The sequence below is a fragment of the Bos javanicus genome, chromosome 1 (assembly GCF_032452875.1).
Source record: "Bos javanicus breed banteng chromosome 1, ARS-OSU_banteng_1.0, whole genome shotgun sequence".
In the NCBI taxonomy this organism is placed as follows: Eukaryota; Metazoa; Chordata; class Mammalia; order Artiodactyla; family Bovidae; genus Bos; species Bos javanicus.
The window spans coordinates 59,597,983-59,618,774 of NC_083868.1; the positions used below are offsets into that span (position 1 = coordinate 59,597,983).

The window sequence follows — 20,792 nt, forward strand, 5'->3', positions numbered from 1 at the left end:
AAAATTTATGCAAGATTGCACAGACAGTAAGTAGAGGAATCAGGATTCAAATGGAGGGAGCCAGAGTCTGCCACATAATGAGCATTTGACTCCACAGGGCCGACTGTTCCTTCTTCTCCTGAAGCTCTTCCCCAAGTGGCCAGTGATCAGTGTTTACTTCCCCTGCTGAACACTTATGTATGTGTTGACACATAGCCTGTTGTGAATAACACTCATGGTTAAAAGCTCAGTATCTGGAGGCATATATAAGAGATTTATCCTATATATCAGCAGTGTTTAACTCTACCAATATCTGCCTCAGCTTCCTCCTATGTAAAATGGTAATAATAATACCAATTCATTAGTTGTTGTGAAGGTTAAATGGGATAACACACATTTAAAGCTCAATAGAAGGTCAATGAATAATAAATGTTAACTTCATTATTACTGAGCTTAATCTCTTAATATATATATAATCCCTTTCCCCAATTAGATTGCGTTTTTTTTTCACAGAAATTATCATTATGAATTCTCATTGTTTTGTGTTGGGCTTTCCAATTGTTTAATACATGTTGCTGAAATCTTAGTTGTCTTGGGCATCACTGTAATAATATAGGTGGTGCAGTGGTAAAGAATCTGCCTGCTAATACAGGAGAAATAGGAGTCACAGGTTTGATCCCTGGGTCAGGAAGATCCCCTGGAGGAGGAAATGGCAACCCACTCCAGTATTCTTGCCTGGATTATCCCATGGACAGAAGAGCCTGGTGGGCTACAGTCTGTAGCGTTGCAAAGAGTTGGACACAACTGAGTGACCAAGTACACACATACACACAACTCCTTAAATTTCATTAACAATTCTGTCAGGTAATATGTATTTATACTATTATAAATAATAAAGTATTTAGACCAATATCTAAAATTAAGTGAGCACTTACTATCTGCCTGGAACTCTGCCAAGGGCATTATACCAATATCTCATTTAATTCTCCCCAAACCTCTGAACTACGGACTTCTAAAATCTCCATTTTACACAAGCGGAAACTGAGGCCCTCAGGTCACTCAGCTAAGCGTTTCAGAATGTGACTCTTTAACCACAACCCTATACAACCTGGTAAAGAATGAATGTAAGGTAGGTGTTCAATAAATATTTGTTCCTGATGATGAATTGACTATTATCTTAATGATTTCTGTTACCAGAAAACCGTGCTTAAAGCAAACTAATGTGGCCTAGCTAATATCATTCATTCATTAGTTAACTATTGAAAAGAGATTACTGAATGCTAGGTACATACCACATACTGGCAATAAAAAAAAATACTATGCATCTAAAATTTTCTCATCAAAAGTAATTAAGAATTTAATATAATTTCACTTACTATCATTTTGTATGTCAATTCTTATAAAAATCAAACTTCTTCCTCTCTCCCTTTCCCTCCCTGCCCACTCTTTCTTATTTTTTCTTTTAAACCCAAGTTTCATAGTATTACATTTATATAGATTTTCACCAATAAGAAGCTTATATGTCAAGGCAAGGAACCATTTTAATTATATTTACTCTTCATTTTGAGGATATTTCTTTTTCATATCTGACAAAGACTTTTGAAGTGACTAAATAAAGGCAAAGCAACCTGATTTAAAAAAATTCTTTCATGTACAATCTTTTGTCTGTAATATTCTCATAAAAGCTTCAAAATTTTAAAAGAAGGTTTTAGCTGTTTTTGTTCTTTTCAAATTGGCAAAATTTGATTTTTTTTCTTCACGTTTGGATTTCCTTTAAAATCAACAAAGAGGAAAACAAGAGCATATTCAATTTTTAAAATACACTCTTCATTGGTGCCCTGGCATCATCAACTAATATCAGCATCACTCTGAAAACTATGTTTCAATTCTTTAAAAAAAAGAAAGAGTTGAAAATGGACCCATAGAACTCACACAAAACCAAGACTACTATCTTAGGAAGAGAAAATGTTTAAGGGCAATGGGAGACCATGATCATTGATATTAACAAACTTTGTGAATATTTCCTTCACCTCTACACAGAAAGTATTTCATTTATCTGTGAATTAAAAATAAATCTATTTAAGGGTTTAAGTGGATAATTCAAAAGTCAATAGGCTTCAGGTATACTTTGCAGAATCATTATTTCTTATGTATGACTTTAAGTTATATTGAGTTTATAATAAAAGAAAGTCTCCTAAACCTCTGTCATTAAATGATTCAACTAGGCAGAATTATTTAAAATGTAATAACGAAGAAGAACATTCTCTATTTATCTAGAGTGCATACAGATGAGAATGACCTTAGGGTGTTAAATTCATTCATTAACTAAAGCTACATTTATTGTGTATGTACTATGTACTAGGCATTTAATGGACAACAAACCTACAAAGAGTAATCTAATTGATCTGAAAAACAGTATGGGGTATATAGATAGTGCTGGTGAGAGAGAACAGAGATGAGATAATAAAGTGATTATAATCATAGCTGTCATGGGCTGAGGTCCTATTACATATCAAGGGCATGTACTAGGACTTTATAAAAACCACTTTCCACCAACACTCATGATCTCAGAGACGAGAAATCAAATGGTTGATGGTTGATAAACGACTTTGTAATGACATATAACAAATTTTATACTTTATTTTGTATGTAAAAGGAAACATTTTCAAGATGAAGAATGACAGAATCGACCTTTTGTTTTAGAAAGATAACTTAGTGTTGAGTTCATATTTGATATAGGATCACTTTCACTAGCTAAAATGTCCACCACACAAAGATATGATATTTTGTGTGGAACTGTGTAAATTCTCTAACTAATCCAGATTGCAGCACCTATAAAGCCCAGTATGAATTAAATACTATAAGATTTCCGAAAAACATAGATTGGATTCTTTATATTTTTCATGGTCATCTTCAATGATTCCCATTAATTAACTAGTTGAACTCCATTCTGAGACATCTATGATAAACTCCTGAAAACTGAATAGCCTTGTCTCCCACTAAATTCCTTAAAGCCCTAAAAGTCTTGCTACACCAGTCTCCTCACTGTTTCTGAACACATCAGATTCTGTCACGGCTCCGGACCCTAGTTTTCCTGATGTTCCATCAAATTATACTGCCTTGTTCTTTTTTCTATCAGGTGAAAACCTCATTCATTTTCCAAATCTACTTAAAGATCATTTTCTTTCTGTAGTTTTACCTCTCACTCATCTTAGATCAACCACTTTATTTTTTTCCCTGGCTTCCTTCATTACTTTTTTTCTCCTTCTACAATAGCACCTTTTCATTCTGCTTTATATTGAAGCTATTTGTTTCTGAGTCTCCCTCCTTCTATTGACAGAATCTATTTGGTAAACAGCCTGAGAGTAGTGGTCTTGAATCTTTCATCTAAGGTTACAAAATGAATAAATAAATAAAACACCAGAAAAGAAGCAAAGTGTATCATACTGTTGGCCAAGTAATGGTGTCCAAACAATGCAGCGCCATAACCAATGCTCAGTAACTGACTGGTGAATGAGATGGTCATTCATTCAATCATTTATTCTCACTTTTCATTCAATCAACAATTCTATGTGCTCATATTTAGTAGAAAATAAAGGCTGCTTAATCTTCCCTGGTGGCTCAGACCATAAAGCATCTGCCTACAATGCAGGGCATCTGGGTTCAGTCCCTGGGTCAGGAAGACCCAGTTTCCTGGAGAAGGAAATGGCAACCCACTCCAGTACTCTGGCCTGGAAAATCCCATGGATGGAGGAACCTGGCAGGCAACAGTCTGTGGGGTCATAAAGAGCCGGACACGACTGAGTGACTTCACTTCACTTAAAGGCTGCTTTGCTAAAAAGAAAAAAAAAAAGTTTCTGTTCATTTGAATAAAACTCTTCTACAAATCAACAGGCTAAGAAAAAAATTCATTATAGTTACTATTATTGAATCCAACAATGGGCCATCTGAAGAGTACATATCATCTTAGAGGCAGGAAAACTTGTGATAAACGGAGAATTGCACCAGTTCACTGTTTAACATCACTGCCTCCATACAGCCTGTAGATATTTATTGACTGGCTTTAACTAATGTGTACTGTGGTACTGGCAGAAGTATATGAGTTACCTGCCCAGAGATACTAATAGACATATACAGATATTAAAACAAACAAAACAATTTCATAGCACCACAAGAGAGAAAGGCTAGTATTTACAAAACTATTTATTGTCCAGGCAAGACTGTAGAATTCAAACATATTATCTCATTAAATCCTCTTTAAAAACACTAAAATGGCTAATGTTTACACACTTTAAGTAAAAATATAACTGAGTATGAGAATTTTAATCAAATTCCCAGAGGCCATAATATTAGGAGGCTGAAGAGCCAGAATTAAAAAGCATAGAAACCTTAGACTTTCCCATTTATGTTATTTATTAGGATCGACTTCTAAATCAAAGAAGTTGAAATCAATGTAGGTATATATTTTAATAGAAGCATTCATGGAACAGTGGGATCTTAATGTAAAGATCAAAAGATAGATTAATAGGGAATATTTATTGAGTCTCTCTTGCAGGAGATGCAAGAGATACATTCTGGATGTATTAACTCATTTAATCCTTACAGCGTTTTTTGGAGGTGATTAATACTATTACTAATATTATTATTACTAAGCTAAGATTATGACATCTGGTCCCATGACTTCATGGCAAATAAATGGGGAAAAAGTGGAAACAGTGACAGGTTTTATTTTTTGGGGTTCCAAAATCACTGTGGATTTTGTGGATTGTGGATTTTTTTACCACAGCCACGAAATTAAAAGATGTTTGCTCCTTGGAAGAAAAGCTATGCCAAACCTAGACAGCATATTAATAAGCAGAGACATTACTTTGCTGACAAAGGCCTGTATAGTCAAAGCTATGGTTTTTCCATTAGTCATGTACAGATGTGAGAGTTGGACCATAAAGAAGGCTGAGCACCAAAGAATTGATGTTTTCAAACTGTGGTGCTAGAGAAGACTCTTGGACTGCAAGGAGATCAAATCAGTCAATCCTAAAGGAAATCAACTCTGGATATTCACTGGAAGGACAGATGCTAAAGCTCCAATACTTTGGCCACATGATGCGAAGGGCCAACTCATTGCAAAAGACCCTGAGGCTGGGAAAGATTGAGGGCAAGGGAAGAAGAGGGCGACAGAGGATGAGATGGTTGGATGACATCATTGATTCAATGGACATGAGTTTGAGCAAACTCCTGGAGATGGTGAAGAACAGGGAAGCCTGGTGTGCTACAGTCCATGGGGTGGCAAAGTCGGACACAACTTATGACTGAACAGCACAACAATATTTTTAGCAGTACTGTTATCACTTTTCAGGATGGAAACTGAGCCATAGAGAAGATAAACTTTCCCATGAAGTCACCAAGCTGGTAAGTGGCTGTATAGTAAAACTTCTTTTTCTATAGCTCATATAATTTAACTACTATGCTATACTGCCTTATTAGGCTGTAGGGGTATTTAACGTGATGGTCTGAATAAAGTTGCAAGCAGGGGGCTATTACCACCACATTGGAAGTTCTGGCTTCTACATATGAATTGGGGGGGGTACAAACATTCAGTCCATAACACTAGCACTTCCCAAACTTTTTCATGTCATGGCACAAATAGAAAAGGGTTATATTTGTTTTGTGTGCTTCCTGGGATAAACTGGGAGGGATTTGGAGCCTTGAGGGAGGCTCTGCTGGGACAGATATGACTGCCCCTTGGCCTCCCAGAGGGGATCAATAAGTATCCCACGAAGTTTGGCAAACTACACACCTTACAAAACCATAAACTATTCAGAACACAAACAGTATCAGCCATTATAATCACTGTCTCAGAACCTCATTTTGGATCTTTCGTGATCTAGCTGATATTTTTCTGGAAGACATTAGTGTGGAAAGGGGTTTCCTAGGAAGCTGATCAATAATCACTGGAGAAAAGGTGAGAACATGTAGAAAACTATGCTGCAAGGGACACATCTCACTTTATTGAAATAGAGTATTTCTTAATATGAAAATAAAAATCATTGTTTAGATTATGCATCACATCCAACTAACACTGAGTACTTACTTACATGTGTCAGGGCAGTGCTAGACACGGGAGACCACAAATGAATAAACAATATCTCTCCCTCCAAAGGTTACAATCTATTGATATAAGTAAAGGGGTTTCTATCTAGCTTTGGGAACCAGGCTATAAATGAGCAATAACTCAATGAGGGTAGTATAAACAGTAGAAAAGAAGATGCTGTGAACTGACTAATTAAAACAAAAAGTCGTCTGACTACCTGTCTCATTTTGGGCTCCTTCCAAAGAAGGGTCTGGGACAAGGGGACCTCAGAAGGCAGGAGTGAAGCAGTGATGAGAGTGAATCAGGGAGAAGAATTAGCAATAGTAAAGCTATGTCAAAGAGGCCACCAGCAGTGCAATGTCATCAGGATCTCTAAGATGTATAAACAGTGCCTCCAAAGGTATACATCTGGTAGAGGCTGGAATATTTCTTTTCCAGCCCTGTTCCTCCTTTAGTTAAGAGTTACCCCCACAGGGAAATTAGTTGCCATGCTCGTTCCCCCAAATCCAATATAGATTTGTTGAGCTATCCCAGCCCTAGAAAAGACCCTGGGCCAGAATGTGCAAGAGCACTACAGAGGCTGGAGTCTGGGCTAATACAGAACTGTTTCAGTGTGGTTAAAATTAGAGGTGAGCTGAGGGATAACAACAGAATGCCCAATACATTGACTAGAGTAACCTGTAAAGACATCTGGGGATGGGGCATGCTGCTGCTGCTGTTGCTAAGTCGCTTCAGTTGTGTCCAACTCTGTGCGACTCCATAGACGGAAGCCCACCAGGCTCCCCCGCCCCTGGGATTCTCCAGGCAAGAACACTGGAGTGGGTTGCCATTTCCTTCTCCGATGCATGAAAGTGAAAAGTGAAAAGGAAGTTGCTCAGTCGTGTCCAACTCTTAGCGACCCCATGGACTGCAGCCTACCAGGCTCTTCCATCCATGGGATATTCCAGGCAAGAGTACTGGAGTGGGGTGCCATTGCCTTCTCTGGGGGATGGGGCATAGACACTGCGAAATCTGATCCAGCACAATCTGACGTAAAGAATGGTTGAGGAAAGCTTAGATGGACATCTTACTAAATTATATTCCACAGAAGGTGTCTCTGGTTCCTACAAGCAGTCAAACTTTGGGGTAACAAATCCCGACACTGTCCAGCTAAGAAACAGAAAAATGATTTGCTCATGGGCCTATCTGATTCTCTGGCTATGAAGTCAAGATTGGACTCTTAGCAGTTCTTATGAAAATCCTGACACTCATTCACCAATTATCTTCTAGGAATTGATGTGTATTGCTCTCCTTGTGTTTCAGGACAGAAATCTTTGAATTGCTTTAGGGAGTTTTTCCAAAAACAGTGATGTAGTTTTGCACCATTTTGCCATGACTGGGCCTACTGAAAATTTCCTGACATTCTGAATTCATGGCAATAATATTTGTGCTGTTGTAGCTGGTTTGTATTTTTTATTGTTGTTTTGTATTAAAGTAGAGGAGAAATAAGAAAAGGTTAAGGATTGCATCTAAATGTATTAAGCTTGAAGGCTTCAACATAAATGAAAAGATTTATAGAAAGTTATTAAGACCTTTAAGTTTCTATAAAAATTTCATCATTGCTGACAATATCTACTCTCATTAACTCTGCCCAAGCAGTTCTTGTGTTGCTGTAAGGCTGCAGGTGAGTTTATTTTACAATTTACCAAGCAGTATAGGAGTTTTCTGGAGAATTTTCATTGGAGGCCCAAGGTTAAACAATAGATATTTTTATGGTTACAAGAGAACATATATATACTCTTCTCTCTTCTATCATAACATATAAGGAAATAACTATTCTTAATCCGTAGAAACTGTGGTGGTGGTGATGTGGGTACATTACGGCCCTTTATATGAACATATGTAACTTCTCTTTGACCATGAGTGGACAAGTCTTTTTAAAAGTTCTGGGGGGTGGGGAAGAGCTCCAGGGACCACGTGGGCTCTGTCAGTAAGTTCCAATCTGGGACATCAAATCCAGTTGCACAGAAACCAAATGTCAATATTTACAAAACTCTTTCCATCTTATATCCTGCTTCCTTTTCTTTTTATGCTTTCTCGTCCCCTTTCTTTCCTCTCTTTTCTTTGATCCTCTTTTTCACTCTATTCCATTTGCTCTCATTTTTCTCCTGCCCACAGTCTGTACATTCTGAAAGAGGATTCAGTGATGGAAAAGAAAGGGCCTCAAACAAAGCTGTCCTCCAAGACAGAGCACTCTGGAGGGAGGTGGCTGGAGACTTGGGCCAAGCCCAAGGACTAGTGCTCAGAGCCCTGAGACTCTCAACTGAAAGAAAGCATTAGGCTTCTTCAGGCTTGATGGCTGTATGAAGCCTCCGGATTTCAAAGCTTTCCTGGGCTGACAAGGACTTGCTAATTTCAAACATTCTAACCAATTACTCTCACAAAGAACTCTGGACAATAATCAGAGGAGTAGGGTGGGAGTGCTGGGGAGGAACGGCCCTGCAGGTTTCACTCTGCTGCTCTGCCCCTCACCATGGAGTCCATACTCTGCTCCATGAGTAAATAAAGACAGTGAAAAATACAAATGTGCTCAATGGGTCCTCCTGGCTGTCTTGTTCTCAGTAATGGGATACATAGGGACCCTGTCCTGCATTTAGTCCAGTAATTTCTGATGGTGTTAATTAAAAACTTTTGATGCTGATTTGAATGGAAAATACCTCAAACAGTGTTTTCTTTATTGAATCACAAGTTCCGAGCCATGGATTATTAGGTTAAGCTCTGTCATCAGTGAGACCAATATAAACGCTTTTCATACCATCTGCTTTGACAAATAATAATAATAATAATAGTGATAAATGAGAAAGAAGAGAAACCATTTGGATTGACTCTTTTATTTTAACCTGTTTTTTAAAGGACTAAATTGAAAATCTGTGTCCCTGAATGTGGAACATATGATTTTTTAAAAATCTTTTTTTTTCAAATCCTTGCAGAACATTCAAATCACCCAATGTTCCAGGACCTGAATTTTTTATATTTTAAAATGGGGAAAGCTGCTTAAAATAAGTGAATCAGCTGCTAAGTGATTTCTCTCTGTCTCTTTCCCTACTCTCCCTTTCAAAAGGCTGGAAAAATACTTAAAATGGTGTATGCAGTTGATATGTGCTGCCTAAGAAGCTTAATATAATTACGGAGGACTCAGACTTTCTATTTAAATACAAGATAGGCAAGGGCAATAGAAGCTGAGTTATGAGTATGCATCTCTTGTGAGGTATGGGGAATGTTTCCAAACGTTTAATCCACTGAGCAAGGTAAGGGTGCAAAGCAGTTATCCACAGGTTTCTCTATCCTCCTGGAAACCTGAGAAATCCAGAGAGCAATGTAAGTGGATCGTGTGACAGATGCTGTGCAGGAAGGAAGCAGGCGAAGAAAACTCCACTCTGCAACCCAAAGCTTTTGTGAAGCACTAAGCATACCACCAAAACATCCTGATTGATTTCTAAGATTTGTCTCCAATTTTGTTTTTAATTTTCACTTTACACCAAGGCTTGAAGTCTTGGACACCTAGTTTGAGAGTTCCCTTGCATATCGCCTCACAGATGACATCTTTTCTTTTTCTCTTCTGTGTTTCCATATACCTATCATTTTCCATTTCCTAACCTGTTTATTCAAACTGTCTGTAATATTATCTGAATCCTTGAAAGACCACAAGATTTTCCTTCTTCATCCTGAAGGTCTTCATCACTCATGCTCTTGTTTTGATTTACAGATCTCTACCAGTGGACAATTCTGAAAGAGATGGGAATACCAGACCACGTGATCTGCCTCTTGAGAAACCTGTATGCAAGTCAGGAAGCAACAGTTAGAACTGGACATGGAACAACAGACTGGTCCCAAATAGGGAAAGGAGTACGTCAAGGCTGTATATCGTCACCCTGCTTATTTAACTTCTATGCAGAGTACATCATGAGAAACGCTGGGCTGGAAGAAGCACAAGCTGGAATCAAGATTGCCGGGAGAAGTAGCAATAACCTCAGATATGCAGATGACACCACTGTTATGGCAGAAAGTGAAGAGGAACTAAAAAGCCTCTTGATGAAAGTGAAAGAGGAGAGTGAAAAAGTTGGCTTAAAGTTCAATATTCAGAAAACTAAGATCATGGCATCTGGTCCCATCACTTCATGGGAAATAGATGGGGAAACAGTGGAAACAGTGGCAGACTTTATTTTTTGGGGCTCCAAAATCACTGCAGATGGTGATTGCAGCCATGAAATTAAAAGACGCTTACTCCTTGGAAGGAAAGTTATGACCAACCTAGACAGCATATTCAAAAGCAGAGACATTACTTTGCCAACAAAGGTCCGTCTAGTCAAGGCTATGGTTTTTCTAGTGGTCATGTATGGATGTGAGAGTTGGACTCTAAAGAAAGCTGAGTGCCGAGGAATTGATGCTTTTGAACTGTGGTGTTGGAGAAGACTCTTGGAGAGTCCCTTGGACTGCAAGGAGATCCAACCAGTCCATTCTAAAGGAGATCAGCCCTGGGTGTTCTTTGGAAGGACTGATGCTAAAGCTGAAACTCCAATACTTTGGCTACCTCATGCGAAGAGTTGACTCATTGGAAAAGACTCTGATGCTGGGAGGGATTGGGGGCAGGAGGAGAAGGGGACGACAGAGGATGAGATGGCTGGATGGCATCACCGACTCGATGGACGTGAGTCTCAGTGAACTCCGGGAGTTGGTGATGGACAGGGAAGCCTGGAGTGCTGTGATTCATGGGGTTGCAACGAGTCGGACACGACTGAGTGACTGGACTGAACTGAACTGAACTGAAAGAGGATGAAGTTCTCCATAAAGGCTAAGCGCTTTGGCAAGTCTTCTTTCCTTCCCTCCCTCACCACAGGCTGCATTGACCTCACTCTCTTGGAAAAGTTTGCAGAATTGGCCTCCTAGCCTGGTGGGACATGATATGATCCTTCAATAATGACAAAGACAATGATAAAAATAACAGAAAATACTCACAAAGCAGGTGAAGCACAAAGCAGGTGAAGGGAATGCATAGGGCAACAGAACTAAAACTCCAAAAGGGAAACAGGCGTGACCAAACCACCACCCGAACTCCCTTGTTCACAGAATTTATGATTTTGCTCCCAGAGAAAATAGATAGGTGACATTGTCTATAAAGAACTAGTAAATGTAAATTAACAGATATGAGGCAAATGAATGCACTTCATGATGATTTCCAGCTGAAATGATCTTTTTTTTCCTAGAGACCAAGTTTTTGTTAAACTTAATCCTTACTCTCTTCCTTCCCCAGCAGCAGAAACATCTGGTCGGTTTTAGATTCCCCTTGGATTTCCAACTTCAAAGGGAATTATAAAGAATAACAAATTCATGTACCAGCAGTAAAAAAAAAAAAAAAAATTAGAGCAGCAGGAGAGAACGGTAAAATTGTCCTTATTTGACTGCTAGTGACAGGCGCCACAGGCAGAACTAGGAGAAAAGACAAAGGCAGGCTCACCGGGTGACAACCTGAGTTCCTGGAAGAGACTGAATCTTTGGCTGTACTCAAATATGCACAGGCTCTTACAAACTCAAAGGAATTTTCTCCTTGCGTAAGTGAAAAAGTATAAAGAGTTAGGAAAGTTAAAAAAAAAGAAATGGGTTCACATGTACCTGTCACGTAGTAAGCATCAACAAAAGTTTGTTGAAAGAGTGATCAGGAGACAATTGTAAAGATTCACTTAACCTCTGGGTTTTTAACTTAATTTACAGAAAATGGTATGAGTTCTGATTTCACGAAGGGCTGGACAAGCCATCCCAGAAATAACTCAGGCTCCTAAGAATCCACTAGATTGATCATGTCCTCATAGAAGATCAGACCTCCCAGGGTTTCCAAAAAAGTCTGCTTCTTCCTTGCTCTGGTTCCTTATTAAAGGATGGGCAGAAATCAAAGTCCTACCAGAGTGGAGGAATAGAGTTTGAATGAACTATTGATAACTGTAGTTGTGCCAACTTGTGCTTGACATCACTTTATAGAATTGGATTTATCTTTCTCCTCTGTCATTTTCTTAGCAAAATTGAAATATACATCTTAGAGTGTAGGTCTTGATGTAATCAGAAATTAGAAAATGAGAACAATTAAAGAAAGTACAATTTTGCCATTGTAATTACCCTTTACAAATAGCCTTTCCTCTTTCCTGTTTTATGTGCATTGTGTACAACAACAATAAACAGATATGATTATCCAATCAACTTGTTTGTGCATAAAGAGAGAGAAAGAGTTAAAAGCTAACGTGTCTTTAAGTAAGTAATTATATAAGTCTTTAAACTTAGCATTCAGCGGTTATAGATCTCCACATCACAAATACATTAGGTTGATTCATAGTGAAAGCATTAGTCACTCAGTCAAGTCCAACTCTTTGCGACTCCAAGGACTGTCACCCACCAGGCTCCTCTGTCCATGGGATTCTCCAGGCAATAATAATGGAATGGGTTGCCATTTCCTTCTCTAGGGGAGCTTCCCAACCCAGGGATCAAACCAGGGTCACCGGCAATTTTTGCAGGCAGATCTTTTACTGTCTGAGCCACCGGGGTTGGTTGATTCATAGAATGGCCATCAAAAACTCAAAAAGCAAATGACTTCTGATAAAAAAGTATACATCAATGGCATCTTAAGAATATTTCATAGAGTAGGATAAAATAATAGAATCAGTTCTCTATGGAGCCCAGCATGATTTGCTAATGGAGTAGTCCCCTCAAAAGCGGACCATCTCAAAGGAAGTTCTATATATCATAGACTTTGAGTAATCTCTAGCGAAGGATGAAACAATGAAGACTTCGCATTTCCAATGTAAAAGAACTGAGCTGGCTGCAAAGTCATCTCCTTAAATATCTTTGCCTTGAATGGAGTCTTCATCCTTCTCTCACCCCTCCAGGTAAGGGAGAGAATCACCAAAGTTATCTCAGTAAAAGCATGCTGTAACTCCCATCCTTGTGTTAATTGTGCATGATTGTATGTTATATGTCTAATAAAATTTATCCAAAAAATATGCCAACTTCTTCAAAGATGGGTCTGGTGGTATGAACAAAACATTTTTTTTTTTCCTTTTGTAACTATCTGTATTTAAGTCTAAATTAAAGTCTTGGCTTGATGGGGGCATTTGCAAAAAATTTCCTGCCCTATTTAAGTAGAATCATTCAACCATGATTTTGAACTATACTACAGGGAAGGATATAGAGAATATGGAATACTACTTTATTTCAAGAAAGGTTGTTTTATAGCAGATGTAAGAACTGAATAAACACCAGACCCCAAGGCCAAGCATAAGAATATGCCACACACACACACACCAAGAATCAAACACTATTATTAAGCATAGTAGTAATAATAATAGTATCTGTTATTGTGATGAGACACTTAAGGTTCACTTGGGCATAATGAATAATACTTTAGCTAGAAAGAACTATGGGTAAACTTCCTCTTCTCCCTAAAACCCAGTTTATAGTCTAGGTTTATATGACATGAGCTATATAACCCAACACCACATGTAAGAGAGAATGCAGGAAAAAGTGAAAATTTATGCCTTTATTTCAGTTGTTGTGTTGGCAATATCAATCTTAAAATAATGATGAAAAGTTAACTCTTTCCAAATATGGGTATTTTGGGTTATGGTGAAATAGCAGTAGCTTTAAAACAGTATAGTAGCTAGATCCTACCTATCTTTTCCTGGAATGCCCACTTCAACACCAAGCTGTCAGATACATTCCTGAACTTTTGAAGACATTATAATGATGGTAATGTCAGGCCAGGATAAAGAAAAACAGAAATGATCAGAAGACTGAGGGGAAAAAGACATGAGATGGAAAAAAAAAATAGTTCGTATTGTCGACACCATCCAGTCTAGCAATTTTTACAGATGCTTTCTGTTTGCTTGAGACAGTTTATTGCTTATGTTATTTCTTCTGTTCCTTTTTTTTCCATGTGCTTTCCTCCACCAACTTTGTTCAAAAATATTTTGTATGTGTCCATACTGCAAACCCTCATATCTTTCTAGATTTAGTGCAGTGGAAGAACTCTTATTTTTTTTCCTCTAAGGGTTAAGACACATCAATATTCCAGCTACTCACTTTCAAGGCCAATGGAAAATGTGCTCCTAAGATTAAATAGACCTGAGTAACACATAAATCCAGTTTATACTGATGCAGGATGGTACACAGTTACTCACATCCTGAATCTCTGATGAGTGGAATACACCTGTTGGAACTGTCACTGACCTGCAGGTCATAGACAGCCAGGCAGGATAAAACCTTCACTACTGGTCCTCTGCGGACAGCCTCGTTGCATGAAGCATTCATCCTTGTGGATTTGGGTGTATAGGAGGTGGTCTAGCTATAGGAAACTGACTTGAGGCTCTTTAAATATTCTGAGGATAAACTAGAGTAATACACATAGGCACAGAGGCAATGAGTATCCCTTGTTCTGCAATGCACCATCTCCCTCTATGCCCACTTTCCCAGACATAGTGCTTTTTTTTGAAAAATTATTCAGACTATTAATGTATAATTCCTCCCTTTTCAGACTTCTTAAGTGTCCCCTTAGGAAGCAGCCTTTTGTTTTGGCCAATTAAAACAAACAAAAAATACCTATAAATGTTTAAATCCGGTGTTACATTTGGTTTAAGTAGCTTCGCCATATTTATCTAGGATGTGTTGGGTGCAGCCACGCTGGACTTCTCAGTAGTCAGAAGGTTACGTTTCCTTTCACCTCAAATATGGAATTATATACAGCATAGGAGATATCCAATGATGAGTGTAGTTAGTGTGGTATTGATCTGGCATGCAAATCATCATCCTAAGTTTGAATCAAAGAAAAAAAAAACACCCCCCCCCAAAAAACTCACCCAAGAAACCTAGCCAAACTTGTAAAATATCTCTGTAGTCAACTAAATTGCCCTTTGGCTTACAGATGTGCATAAAAATGTTTTGAAACACATGTCTGAGATTTTATGATCAATGTTTACATTTCAGAAAATATGACAGTAATACTCAGAAGAAAAATACTCCTCTATATAATGGTCTGAATGTTTTTAACATGAAAATGTAGAAGGTTCTAATGGGCCTGAAATATTGATGGGCTAAATGCTATAATGACTGGGGTTTGCTTCAGAAAAACATGGAGGGAGCACAGGAAAACAACAGGCCATGGCTTTAATCACTGCACAAGCTGGGTCCTGAGCACATGGGATTCATGGTAGCGATCTGCCTACACTCAAGTATTTCAAATTGTTCACATAAACGATTTAAACATTTATCCTGATTTGAACTTTCATTTACTCACAATTTATTGACTGATTCATTTACTTTTTATATATAAGATTATGGAAACAAAAAATGAAAACAAAAATAAGAAAATACTCTTGGACATTTAGGTGAAGTAAGCTATTCTTCAGAAACAGTATATATTTATTTAAAATGATGGTTATAAGGACTATGTAATTACATGTAGAATTCTTAGGTTAAATTTTGAAAGCAGGATATAAAATTATATGGAAAGTATGATTACAGCATGTTTTAAAAAATATATCCTCAGGGGAAAATGAGAGTAAAGAAATATATCAAATGGTTATTAATGGTTGGATTTAAATTATAGAAATAATTACTTTAATTTTTCTTCATTTTACTCCAATGTGTTTTTTCAAATTATTTTTAATAAGCATGTATCATTTTAAAATGAAAATAAATATTTATTCATTAGTGGATAAGATGTGCTCTCCTTTCCGAAGGAGCTTTTCATTTACTAAAACAGAGAATCTACAAACACCCAGCATTGCCCTGATAGTTTAAATCTTCATACCTAGATGTGAAATACACCCATCAGATTTTATCTGATCATAGAAACATAAAGAGCTTTCTGTGTGTTGGATAGAAATAGGAGAGGAACTGGTTTTTTTGCAAGCCAGAAAACGTGTGAAATTCAGGCCATTTTGTGATGAGATCACTTCACAATGAATGCAAAGGGAATGACTAAAGTTACCCAATGAGCCTCTCCCTTGAGTTCTAAACATTCACACTGATAGGAGTTTCTTTTCGGGCAGCATAACAAGCAAAGTTTGAAGTGAGAGTAGGGAGTCACAACCTAAAGGCTTGTGCCCTTCACTGGCAAGATGGGTACCTTTAGAGAGACAGATAGATGTACAATAGAACTAGAAACAAAAATAAAAGAAGAAACAAAAATGAAGCATTCATCCTTGTGGGTCTGGGTGTATAGCAGGTGGTCTAGCTATGGGAAACTGACTTGAGGCTCTTTAAATATTCTGAGGATAAACTGGAGTAATATACACAGGCACAGAGGCCTATCTATTGTACAGATAGATGTACAATAGAACTAGAAACAAAAATACAGTGACATCTGTAGATTATGTGCGATAGATATGGAGAGTCTCTGCTAGAAAGCTATCTTTATTACCCAAGAGATTATTTCCCTCATCTTATGCACATTCATACAAACAGAAATCAAGAGTATAGGTGCTAAAAATTTGGTGAATATGATGTTCATAACTAAATAGGCCTGGCCAGGGCCAGGCAGAATATATTCAGATGTCAGGCAAGTCACCCTTTCACTCTTTCCTCTCTGGTATAACTGTCAATTCATTTCTATGCAGGCTAATCTCTAGTACACTCAACTCTTTCAGGTCCTGTCTTGATGATGTTCTACCAATATTCCCTCAGTCCAGACCTGCACTCTCCTCCCAGCCACTGAACTCTCAAGAATTCCTGAAACTCTGAATTTTAAAACTTTACAAATTCTCACAAGACACATAGACCTTATTTCAAACCTAGGTTCCCTTGCAGCCTTGATGTTGATCCTCTTACTTAACTGGTAATGTTGGTGGTAGTGGTGAGGGTTTCATGTCCCTTGTGTTTGTGGGTATACACAGGAGCAATCATTGATTCACATGAAGCCAATGCATTTCAAATTTGTAGCATATCATCACATAATAGCAGGTAATTCAACACATCATAAAATATGTTTGGAGAATTTTGTCTGCATAAGGCAAAAACACTCAGTGTTCCACATGGAAACATCCATGTTCAGCTTCACCAAATCACCTTCTCTGTCCACTCAGGGGACTCCTTTGGAAATAGACATATATTATCTCTGGAGAGTTTTTCAAGCAAGTCCTTTGAATACTTCCCCCCGCCCCCGTGCAGCAAAATCAGTGTAAACCGTCTGCTGAACTCTGTGACAATAGGTTCTTAAGATCATGTTTCTTACCATTCTAAATGATGGTATTTCAAATGAATAAATAGGAAATGGAACAGGTACCCTTCACCAATGTCAAAATACTTTCTGTTCAAATCTAGCATTTGAGGTGGTGGACATGCCACAGCTTTAGGTCTAATTCTTTCTGAGGTTGGGAGAAATATATTTGACTTCTGTGCACCTCAATATTTTGGGTCGTCGTTTAGAGATGATGAAAAGTTGCTTACCAGACAGCAATGTCACGAGGAATATCCAGTTAGTGATAGTGAAGCATTCTGAAATGAAAAGAATATGGTAAAATGTATGACAACATGGCAATCATAGAAAATAACACATTTACTTCTCATTCAGGACACTGGCATACTGACACTATATAAAAATAAAGGATGCTCCCCTTTGGGAATGAAAATACAACTGCACCCTGAGAAAGGGCTTTTGTATTTGCCTGTGTGTTTTAACTTTAAGGCTCTAACCAGTTGTAACCAGTTGTGAAAGACTTGCTGCCTATTTCTGTAATTCACTGTAACTTGTGTTGAGAAAGTTATGTTTTATGGTTAATTATCCATGGTCTGTTTAAAAAAATAAATCAAACCATTGTGAACCACCAGGATTTGCAGCTCCATTTGAACTTCACTGTACTTTTGATTAAACATTTTGTAAATAAAAACAAACTGGTTTCTCCTTGTTTGGGGTTGTTTGTTCCTTGTGTTCTGGATATAAATATTGTGGCAAGAGTGGTGGAACAAGCTATGGATTATTTACCCCTGGTTTCATGAGTTGTGAGTTACTGGCCTTATCCTCTTTCATGTGTATAAATAAATGTATAGCATTATATTCCAAGTCCTGTAAGACAACTGGAATGAGTGAACTGAAACCTTTTAAAACCAAAACCTTTTATGCTAAGTCACAGAGCAACAAAACAAACCCCAAATTAACATTTAAAAAGCTTCTACTGTGGAGAAACAAAATCCCCAAATATTATATAATCTGCATTTTAAAAATTGCTTTCCTAACAAGCAGCAAGTCTATCAACAATTCCACATGGAGGTCTTTCCACTGCTTTTATAATGGAGATGCCATAGATGGTTTTACCAGAGATCACCTCCCACCCACAATATCACCATCAGAATGAAGCCCTGAAAATAACCAGAATGATAACTTAAGCCAAAATTGATTTAGAAAGATCAGGAGTTACTGTAGCTAAAGATAATGAAACATTATAAAAGAAGAATTCTGTATAAAACTTGTCATCATCCTATGACTTATATAAATAAAAGAAGCCTAAAAAATAATTGCCTAAGCAAAGTGAGTAAAGTCAAGATTCAAAAGACCCTGTGGCAGAGTGTAAGAGGAGTATATTTGAGACCCATAATCATATGGCCCTAACATTGCATTTGAACTCAATAAGGATCCCTAAAGTACCTTGCGCAAAATTATGTTTGTTAAACGATCCAATTGTCTGTGCATCACTGACCATTAAAAAGGACCTCCAGGAAAGATATAAAATTTCTTTCTGCAATTTGTTATTTTTTTTAAAAAGATAGAGACAGGATAATAAGGGCTTTCTTATAAAATGGGGTGGTCGTCCCTGACTGAAGTTTGAAGAGCACTGTATTTGATCTCATCTGACCCCTTTATTACTATCATGGCTTACTGCTTACTTGCATAAGCACTAAGAGGGGACAGTCACTGCAGCTCACCAAAATATTCAGGTAAAATATTCCTAAAGCAGCTACTGTGTGCTGGGCACAACTAGAGTGATTCATGTTGAAAGAGTATAAGTTAGTGACTGAGGTTCTTGTTGCAACATTTAAAAATATCTATTACTATTGCCAATAGCAAAGAGAAGCCAGGTTTACCCTAAGAGTTGTAAAGGACTTCTAAAAAATTAGAAGAAATTTAAATTTTGCCCTATCTTCCTGTATGCCTGGAAATAGAAAGTTTAGGCTTGCCAACCCTTCCTAGGCCTGGATCCCATACTGCAGAAGAAAAGCTAGAAGTAGCTTACAAGTTCCCAGGGCCATGGTTACAACCAAAAAAGAGTGCTGTTCCAAAGCAGCTGGAATTAATGGGGCATTGAAAGGTCAATTCTTCCCTAAGTATGTTTCAGAGAGTGCGAAAATCAACTGAGAGGGAATTGAAAGTTATTCTGAAAAACTGAGGCAGGAAAAAGTCCAAATATGTTTTACTCAAAGACATTTTCCCTACTCTTTTGATAACCAGATAGCTCCAAATATTTTTGACAATCAAGAAAATGCTCCTCCATAGAGGAATAAGGTTTCATTTAAATTCAAGCAAACCTATTTGAAAATCAGGGTATTCTAAATGATTCCCTGTATACAGAACTGTAGACCAAAACTAAGTGTTTGGCTACAGATTAATCATGTTAAAATTACATTATAAAGAAACATTTTACATGGTGCAGTATTCAATTTGATAATCAAGTACACACATACAAAACTGCCTATTGGAATCCACACTTACCTACAACTGAGAAAACCACAATTCAAAAAGATTAATGCACCCCAATGTTCATAGCAGCACTATTTACAAAAACCAAGACATGGAAACATCCTAAATGTCCATTGACAGATGAATGGACAAAGATATGGTATATTTATATAGTGAAATACTACTCAGTCATAAAAAGAATGAAATATTGCCTTTTGCAGCAACACGGATGGACCTAGAGATTATCATAGTAAGTAAGCCAGACTGAAAAAGACAATATCATATGATATCACTTATATGTAGAATCTTAAAAAAAAATGATACAGATGAGTTTATATTCAAAACAGAAATAGATGCAAAGACATAGAAAATAAACATGGTTACCAAAGGGGAAAGGGGGAAAGAGATAAATTAGGATTTGGGGATTAATATATACTCACTATTATATATAAAATAGATAACCAACAAGGACCTGCTGCACAGTAGCAGGGAACTATACTCAATATTTTATAATAATCTATAATGGAAAATAATCTTAAAAAGAATTATATATAACTAAATCACTTTGCTGTATAACTGAAATTAACACAACACTGTAGATCAGCTATACATTAATAAAAAAGATTAAAAATATGAAGGACACAGAAAAGATATATATGTAAATATATATGTGAATATCTTGCTTAAAGACTAGAATATTGTGACCAATTTTCATTATGTTTCACAAACAAATCTGTCTGAATTATAGATTATTTCAAGGAAAAAAAATCTGAAAGGAAATGTATTTACAAAATACTTAAAAAACATATGCTAGCTTAATCATTATTCATATTTAGACAACAAAAGATGTGCCCATGTCATCATACGTACAGAGATACTACAACCCCAGTGATCTTGATCATTCAGTTGTTACAACAGTGAACCACATATTTAGATAATGAAATCTGAAAAACCAGACAAAACTCTCCTGGCTTTGATTTTTATCTTTATGCACCAGGCTTTTCCATACAAAAGGAATCCAAAATTCAATAGCTA

At 37.3% G+C, this 20,792-nt stretch overlaps 1 protein-coding gene across 25 annotated transcripts in view; it reads right to left on the bottom strand.

Moving 5' to 3' along the window:
* The window catches only part of ZBTB20 (zinc finger and BTB domain containing 20), an 865,788-nt gene that overhangs the window by 385,145 nt on the left and 459,851 nt on the right, over nucleotides 1-20,792 (bottom strand). For all 25 annotated transcript variants that reach the window (XR_009738480.1, XR_009738483.1, XR_009738481.1 and 22 more), the window contains one exon: nucleotides 17,534-17,581. The gene's annotated coding sequence lies outside the window, so the exon portion shown is untranslated. The remainder of the gene's footprint in view (nucleotides 1-17,533; nucleotides 17,582-20,792) is intronic.